Source organism: Chlorocebus sabaeus, chromosome 12 (assembly GCF_047675955.1).
Source record: "Chlorocebus sabaeus isolate Y175 chromosome 12, mChlSab1.0.hap1, whole genome shotgun sequence".
Taxonomy (NCBI): Eukaryota; Metazoa; Chordata; class Mammalia; order Primates; family Cercopithecidae; genus Chlorocebus; species Chlorocebus sabaeus.
Genome location: NC_132915.1, coordinates 32,723,354 through 32,732,626, shown reverse-complemented (window position 1 = coordinate 32,732,626; position 9,273 = coordinate 32,723,354).

The following is a 9,273-nucleotide window of genomic DNA, read 5'->3' as shown; positions in this document are numbered from 1 at the left end:
GGACTACAGGCGTGTGCCACCACACCTGGCTAACTTTTTATATTTTTAGTAGAGACAGGGTTTCACTGTGTTAATCAGGATGGTCTCAATCTTCTGACCTCATGATCTCCCAAAGTGCTAGGATTACAGGTATAAGCCGCCACGCCCAGCCAGTTTGCCCAATTTATATAACCATTGGTACCCTAGAGGGGTAGCTTGGCAAATACAGGCCCTTGTCTGAGTGTGTACCCTGACAATTAGTTACTAACTTACGGTCTTGACAAAATTATTTACGTTTCTGGTCCTCATTTTCTCACTATGTAAAAATGAGAATTGTAATAGTATCTGTTTTATCATGTTGTGAAGACAGAGTTAACTCACAGAGCAATGACTGGCACAAAGAAAACCCTCAATAAATGTTAGCTATAATTACTGTCCAAGATAATACAATCAAACTCCATTGTAAAGCATCTCAATTATTGCATAATTTTAGTTTCACGTAAGCAAAATCTTACCCATCATGAGCACAGGCATAAATCATTGCAAATTTATAAGCTGCATTGATTTTTTGAAAATATTTTTAACTAACAATGAAGATTTTATATATATGCCACATTAATAACAGTATACACATTGAGAGATATAAACACAAGAGGAACATAGCCACAAATGTGATTAAAATGAACACGTGTTAAAAGTATTTAAATCATACCTTGGATTTACATAGTTGTTTTTTTTTTTTTTTTTGAGACAGGGTTTCACTCTGTGGCACAGGGTCCCACTCTGTCACCCAGGGTAGAGTGCAGCGGCACGATCACAGCTCATTGTAAACTTGAACTACTGGATGCCCCCGCCTTTTAAAAAAAAGGCCAAAATATTTTGTGAGTTTACTTTTTTGAACATTTGAAAAATTCAATAACATTTCAAAAATCTTTTCAGCAGTCTTCTAAAGGTAGTTTATCATGCTTAACTTCACACACACACACACACACACACACACGAACCATGCAAACACACCTTGCCATGGTGAAAAACTATTACATTAATTAGATCATAAAAGCCCATTTATATGGATAAATTTTGCTTTAATGAATATTTCATCAAAAATTTATTGTGTTAAAATTTTTAAATAAGGTCTAGAATGTACACAAATTCAAGTTCTAGCTTGTGTCAGAGTACAATCTTTCTATATTCACTTTTACTAATAGAAAGTAGAACGTAAAATTGGGAGACTGAGGCAGGCAGATCATATTATGTCAGGAGTTCGAGATCAGCTTGATCTACATAATGAAACCCGTCTCTACTAAAATACAAAAATTAGCCAGGCATGGTGGCGGGCACCTGTAGTCCTAGCTACTCAGGAGGCTGAGGCAGGAGAATCGCTTGAAACCAGGAGGCGGAGGTTGCAGTGAGCCGACAATGCGCCACTGCACTCCAGCCTGGGCAACAGACCAAGACTACCTTTCAAAAAAAAAAAAAAAAGAAAGAAAGAAAAAAAAAATAAAAAAAAAAGAAAAGAAAAAGAAAAAGAAAGTAGAATGTAGAAATTTAAACGTAAAACTTCAAAAACTAAACTGCATTAAAATATACAGTATCTATTCAGGAGCTTTAACACTGCTGTAATTTCAGGTTATTTTGCCAATAACCAAATAACCCATCGGAGATTACAAACTCACGGTGAAACGGCTGCACTGTTCACATTTCTTACACTCATCAACATCAAAGTGGACTATTCCTTAAACTTAAAAAAAATGCCAATCCATTTATAGACTGAACATTGAAGCCCAGTGAGGTAAAGTGATTTCCTCAAAGTAACACAGTAATGAAGCTAGTTCTGAGACCCAAATTCACACGAAGTTGGGTAAATTCTTGTGATGCACAATAAAATGCAATTTTAAGCCTGCACAAATAAAATGCAATTGTCCTAATAAGAAGTGCAAAAAATTTCAAATCATTTTGAAGGTCATTAGTGAAAGTTAAATTTAGGATGGTCTAACAGTAGTACTACATTAACATGAAAATAAAGGTATGTTTGGATGAAAATGATAACTACATTTCTTTTAAAAGCACTTATTCGCATACTTCAAAACTGGAAAAGGATTATATAGCTTCCAAGCTTACCTAAAAACCCATTTAGAATTTACAAAATATACACACCCATGATGGAGAAAAACTACAGCACAATGAAAAATTAGAAATCAAGAAGTTTTTATATTTTCTATGGAGAAAATTTGTGAAACCAATGAATCAATTCGTAGGGAGTTATAAGAGTAAAAGGATTACAAACTATGAACATTTAAGAACCATATTTTAAATAAGCAAAATGTTAAGTTTGGTGATTTTTTAAAATCATGGTTTTAAACCTTTGTCAAATTTTAATTTTTATATTTCTACTTTCTAGTTTTTGACACTAACTCAATATTGCTAATGTGGTTATCAAGTGGTTCTTAATTTATTCTTCCTTTTATTCAATTCAGAGAAAAGTATAAAAAGTAAGGCTTTAACAATTTTAAAGGAAATAGATAAGCTTTATAATTTTTTCTGTGTTTTATAATCTCAGATTTACAAGATTCAAGCAATGGCATACTAATTCCTTTAGCATAAAAACATTTTTTATTTTTTAGAGACAAGGTCTTGCTCTGCAGCCCAGGCTGGAGTGCAGTAGTGTGATCATAGCTCACTGCAAACTGAACCCCTGGTCTCAAGTGATCCTCCCGCTTCAGCCTCTCAAAATGCTGGAATTATGGGCATAAGACACCACACCAAAGGTAAAAACATTTTAAAACTGAAATGAAAATTCATTTTTATCTATAATAAGCTTTAGATCCCAGTGATATTTATTATACATTGTGGATTAGGCTGAAAGTTAGTATTATAGGTTAGGAGAACTAATATTTCTTCTTCTGTTCACAAATGTACTGGTATCCAACAACCACTGGAAAAAAGTATTCAGAGATTAAGATGAATGGCAAGGTAAAAGAAATAATAAAATGAAATCCTACTCATCAATAGTCATTGAAAATGACGACTAAATAAATGAAAGTGAAATAGGTTTTAATTGACCCTGAAAAGGATTTTGTATAGGACCGTTTTTGACCCAAGACTCCCAGTCCTCCATGTCTTCTTCTTTACCTTCTTGCTTATATGACTGCTTGTTTTCTTTACTTTTAATGAAAATTCGCTTTCATTAAAGGTGTAGCCCTTTGGTCTTGGCTTTGTGGAGGGGTTTCAGATTATAACTTCTCAGTTCATGAGGTCTGAGGTTTTGTCTCCAGTCTCCAAGAGGCCATTAAAATAGTAATTCTAGCTCACAAAAGAAGGGTAGATTTCCCTCCTCAGTACTGGTTTAGTTTTTTGATTTGGACTTTTGATCCTTCGTAGGTCTTTGAGAATTTCCCTTACTTTCTTGCCAGCTAACAAGTGCATTTAATAAGCTGTTTTAAAATACTTTATCTAGAATTTTTAGGTATTTGCTGAAGGAGGATCACTCAGTTTACCTAACCCACCTTATGGTGAGAAATGGAAACAATTGTTATAAACCTAGACAATGTAAAAGTATAATGTAATTTTACAAATTGCAGTCAGAGTGAGAAAAACAAGGTGAAGGAAGGAAAAATAGTACAATTTTTTCATCATTCATTGTAGTTTCAAGAGATACCATCTAAATTTGAAAGAGAACCACGGATATTATGAAAAATAATACTGTGATTGCCAGAGGAACTAAAACCAAAGATTGTTAATAGTGTTTATCTCTGAGTCCTGAGTAGGGTGGGAGATTTTGGGAGAAGTGTTTTACTTTTTGAAAAGGTAGAAATAAAATTGTTTTTATTCACAACGGACATGTTCATCTACACAGAAAATCTGGTGGTATCAGCAAAGAAACTACTAGAAGTGACTTTAACAAGGTATCAAGATATAAAAGATGATAACAAAAATCAGCTATATTTCTCTACACTAGTAATGAACAAAAGAAATTTAAAAACAATATTATTTGCAATAGCATCAAAATTATGATTAGTTAGGGATAAATCTGATAAAAGATGTGAAAGATCTGTACACTAAAAACTAAAAAACATTACCGAGAGAAATTAAACAAGACCAGAATAAAAGATGTACCTTTTTCACGGGTTAGGAAGACTTAATATTATTAACATGTCAATTCTTACCAGATTATTCCTTAGATTCAACAAAATGTTAACCCAAATCAATGATTCTAAAATTCATATGGAAATACAAAAGACTTAGAATTTATAAAACAACCTTTAAGAAGAAAAACAAAAATACTCCCTGACTTCAAAATTATAAATTTACAGTAATTAAGATAGTGTGGTATATGACAGACAAACATATCAATAGAACAGAATAGAGAATCCCAAAATACACCCACATACATATGGACAACTTATAGGGAATTCAGTGGAAACCAGTAGTCTTTTTAATGAATGGTGCTGGAACAATAGGATATGAAACAATCTGTACGGAAAGTTGTGAACCTTCATCCTTATCTCATATCTTACACACTGTTTAATTCAAAACATCTCATAGACCTAAACTTAGCAAAAATCATAAAACTCTGTTAAGAAAACAGATAAATTTTGGATCAGGCAAAGACTTTTTAGATAAAACAAAAAAGATACAATAAAAAAGATACTAATAGATTAGACCATCAAAATTAAAGTCTTTGTTCTTTGAAAGATACCTTCAAGGAAGTAAAAAGGCAAGCCGTACACTGGGAGAAATATTTGCAAAATATGTATGTCTGATGAAGGATTTGTGTCCAAAATATATGAACTTTTATAATCCAAGAAGAAGATGACAAACAAACAAACAAAAAAGTGGGGAGGTAAAACATGAACAGATATCTCACAAAAGAAGAAATGGGACTAGTCAATAACACAGGATATGCAGCTTAACGTTACTAGTCATTAGGGAAATACAAATTAAAATCACAATGAGAGTTGGCAGGGATGTGGGGCAATTAGGAATCTCATACGTTTCTGGTAGGAATACAAAATGATAAAGGCACTAGGAAAGCATTTTGGCAATTTCTTAAACATACATTTGGTATATGACCCAGTAATTTCACTCCTAGATGTCTACTAAAGTTACTAAAGTGAAATGAAAACATCTAACTACAAGCCCACTTATACATAAATTGTGGCAGCATTACTGTGGCAAGAACACTTATGTATAATGATGGCAGCATTATTCATAACAACAAATATCTGAAAACAAACTGCGGTATATCCATATGATGGACTACTACTCAGCAATAAAAATAAATGAAGTATTGATATACACAACAATATAGGTGAATGTCAGAAACATTCTGCTAAATGAAAGATGCCATAGCACCCCCTCAGGAAAATTTAAATATTGTATGTTCCATTTACATAACATTCTAGTTAAAGGAATAATATAGTGGCAGCAGATCTAAGTTTTCCTGAGGATGGGGTGAGGTAATTGGTAAGAGAGAATTGACTACAAAAGCACAGGGAAGCTTTTGATGTTGATAGAAATGTCCAATATCTGATTGTGGTGGTGGTCAAATGACTGCATACTTTGCAAACATGTATCTAATTGTATTCTTAATAGGAGTGAATTTATTACATGTGAATTGTATTTTAATAAAGGATTAAGAACTCTTTTATACCCCCAAGATGGCATGACAATACCGATTATCATCAATGTACTATTCCAATACTTTTGTTAGCTGAAAAAATTGGTTAGAAGCAGTAGAAATTAAAAACCACAGTATGTGTTGGAATAGATTTCAAAATCTCATCCTAATAAAGCTGTTCTTGATTATCAGTATTACTTCTAGCCTGAAAGTAAATTGGGTAAGAGATATCATAGGTCCATTGCCTTCTGTGTTCTTCCTTCTGAACTTGCTTCAAGTGAATAGATAGATTCCTTATTTAATGCCTCATTTCTTTAGAGAATTTTAATGCATTAATATCCTCTGAGTAGATCCCATGACCTTTTATGTGGCCAGATGGGAAGGGAATAAAACAATCTCTACTGGCCCAGTTTTTTCTCTTACTAAACACTAAAAAGAAAAAAAAAAAATCAAGACACCCTTAAAATCCCTTTTTCTCCAGTTTCTTTAAGAGAGGGGTTAACAAAGCCCTGTAACACTCTTAAAGCTCTCCTGCTGCTAAGGGGAGTGCAACAGAGACTGTCACCATAAGGACTGACTCCTGACTGAGAGCTGAGTCTTTCTCAAGAGAAATCTGACAATTAAGTGCAGAAGTTGTCCTTGGATTGCACCAAAGATTATCCCAGCTGGGGTTCTGAGAAGGACTCTGGCAGAATATGGCAAGGGAAGGCCCTTTGTGGCACAGATCGAAAACACCCTACCCTATGGGGCTGATCACAGTCAGATAACTAGGAAGAGACTGCCTTTTAGATTTATAGAGAGCCTCCACAAGAGGCTCTCCAGAGTAAAGTCTTTTTTAAAAATTAATTTTAGAGACACATTATCAGTATTTCAAAAGACAAAGCAACTTAGGCAAAATTTAGACCAAAATAAGAAAGAAAATAAGATTATAGGTATATAGAAATCTTTACCAAATTTTTTCATGTAAGTTATTTTCCCTGGTACACCGTGTGGAGTTCCAAATTCAAGATTCCCTTGTTTAGACTACTGCTTTAAAAAATAATTCTGTTTCTCAGATGCAAATGGGTTGGGTGTAGAATTAGAGATAAGAGGCAGGCAGTTCAACATAGCAGTTAAGAGGGCAGACTGTAGTTGGAGTCTGTTAGTCTGGTTCAAGTTCCAACTTCAGCAAAAATGAGGTGTGTTGTCTAGGGAAAATTATTTAATCTCTCTGTGTCTGTTTCCTTATAGGGGATAATAATGGTAATCTACATATAGAATTGCTACAGGATTAAGTGAAATAATACATACAGAGAACAATACCTAGCACATAGAAAATGCTTGTACTATAGGATTAGGTTTAACTATGAGACAGAAAACAAGACTGATGTTGCTTTTTCATGTAAACATAATGCAGAGCAGTATAGTGGCCTCACAGTCATTAGGGTCTTAGTCTCCTACTCTGTTGCTCCATGTGCTTGACTTGGTGGCATCCTTCTTCTAAACAGTGGGATGGGGAAGGGAATGAAAATGAAAGGATGAAAGGGTGAAGGACATAAGTAAGCTGGCTCAAAATTTTTTTGAAGTGGCCCTGTGAACACTTAGTTGACCGGAGCTTAGTCATAAGACTCCATCCAACTTTAAGGGAAACCAGGAAAGGAAGTCTTCAGGCTCAGCCCAAAACATGAATAATTCTGTTTTCATAAAAGAAGGGGAGCAGATAATAATCTGTCAGAATACTTCATAAATGTTGGTAATCATTGTTACTCTGTTACTTACATGGCTCCTAGATCAATCTCCTCATCTGATAGTTCTTAGCTCATGGGACTTCTTTTGTATGTGCCTCTCCACTTGAATCTGTCACTGAAATTTGCTTATTTATAAAACTGCTTATTAAAAAAAAGTCCTATCTTTTCCCCTTTCTAATGTTCTGCTCAGAGTAAGTCCAATACTGTCCTTTTCTTATATTCATACCTACACTCATAATCTTGAAATATTTTCTAATTTATCTTATGCCTTTCTTCTTCAACTAGAGTGTTATACACTGAATTGTGTCCCATCCAAATTTGTATGTTGAAGAATTTGTATGTTGAAGTCCTAACCAGTAGTGCCTCAGATTGTATTTGGAGATAGCACATTTAACTAAATAATTTAGTTAAAATGATGTCATTAGGCTGAGCCCTAATCCAATATGACTGATGTTCTTATGAGACAGAACACAGACACATGGAGGAAAGACCATGTGGAGATACAGGGGGAAGATGGACACCTACAAGCCAGGGAGAAAGTCCTCAGAAGAGACCATCTCTTGGTGTCAAGCAGTGACACCTTGATCTCAGATTTCTAGTCTCTTGAAGTGTAAGAAAAATTTCTGTTGTTTAAGCCACTCAGTCTATAGTGTTTTGTTATGGCAATTCAAGCAAAATTTTTCCTAGTCTGAGAGTTTATTTGGTGTTATCAAAGTCCCAACAAGAAACAGATGATACACTAGAAAGGGGGCAGTTTGATGAGAATTTAAGTACAAAGGGCCTATTTACCAAGATGTGGGTGTAGAGAAACTGAAAGAATGGTGCAGTAACCTATAGAGCAATGGAACTGTTACCGCCCATAAGCCTAAAGAGAGGAAGGAGCCTTTATCAGAAGTCCTTAGTCAATGGATATGGCTATCTTGAAGCAACTTTGCAAGGTAGGAGACAACGTAATAAACAACCTGACTTTACTCTCCTCTCTCCATGTCTCCAATTTTCTGCCAGTGCTGCCCACTGATGGAAACCAACTGGCAGCCACAAAGCAATGATGTGGTCAGAATGCATGAAGGTCAGCTTTCTAGAAAGGCAGGTAAAAAAGAGTCAAGAATGAATATGGAGACACAAATAGAAGATAATCTGGCATAACAAGGAACTTAGACTTTAAGTTCTTTTGTATTTTTCACTCTTCCTTGTTCCTTATCCCCATGTGTCCATAATAACCAGTATAGCAGATATAGCCAGTCCTCAATAAATATTAGAAAATTGACCATGCTTGACATTTTCAAGTACTGTAAACATTTCCTCCATAGTATTTTTTAGAATATATCCTCTCTCACTATTCCTAGTTATAGCTTTAACTCAAGTCTTAACCATATCTTACCTCTACAACTACTGCTTCCGTTTCTTTTGGCTCATTTACACAAATGAAAAAAACAAACAAAAAACAATCAACCCATGAGACAACAATACTTAAAGAGAAAAAAAAAAAAAAAGACCACACTAACCATCTCAGTAGATTATGATAATGTTTCTTCCTTTTCTCACCTTTACATTGCTTCATTATAGTTGACATGAGATTAAGATTGTTTGCGGATATTCCAGTAACATTCCTGTCAACTTCCTTCCCAAAAGTTATTACAACTTCCAGCCTGTCTTACCTGTTTGTGGCAGGTAAGCATTATATTTTTTGAAGTCTACAATAAACTTTCAGAATTTTGTTTCTTTTCCAAAGATGATTGTCAAATACAGACGTATGGCTTTTTCAAGAGATGCTAATAAGTTATAATGTTTTAATTGTACAACTAAATTAGCTTAAAAATAGTCTTATAGAAATTACTTTTGTAGTAGATACTTCCTTAATTTGCTCTCAGCAGTGAGAAGAACTTCCACCTAAACTCCAGTGTAGATCCACTTATTAAACATCATTCAATTCTGCCACCTCTGCAG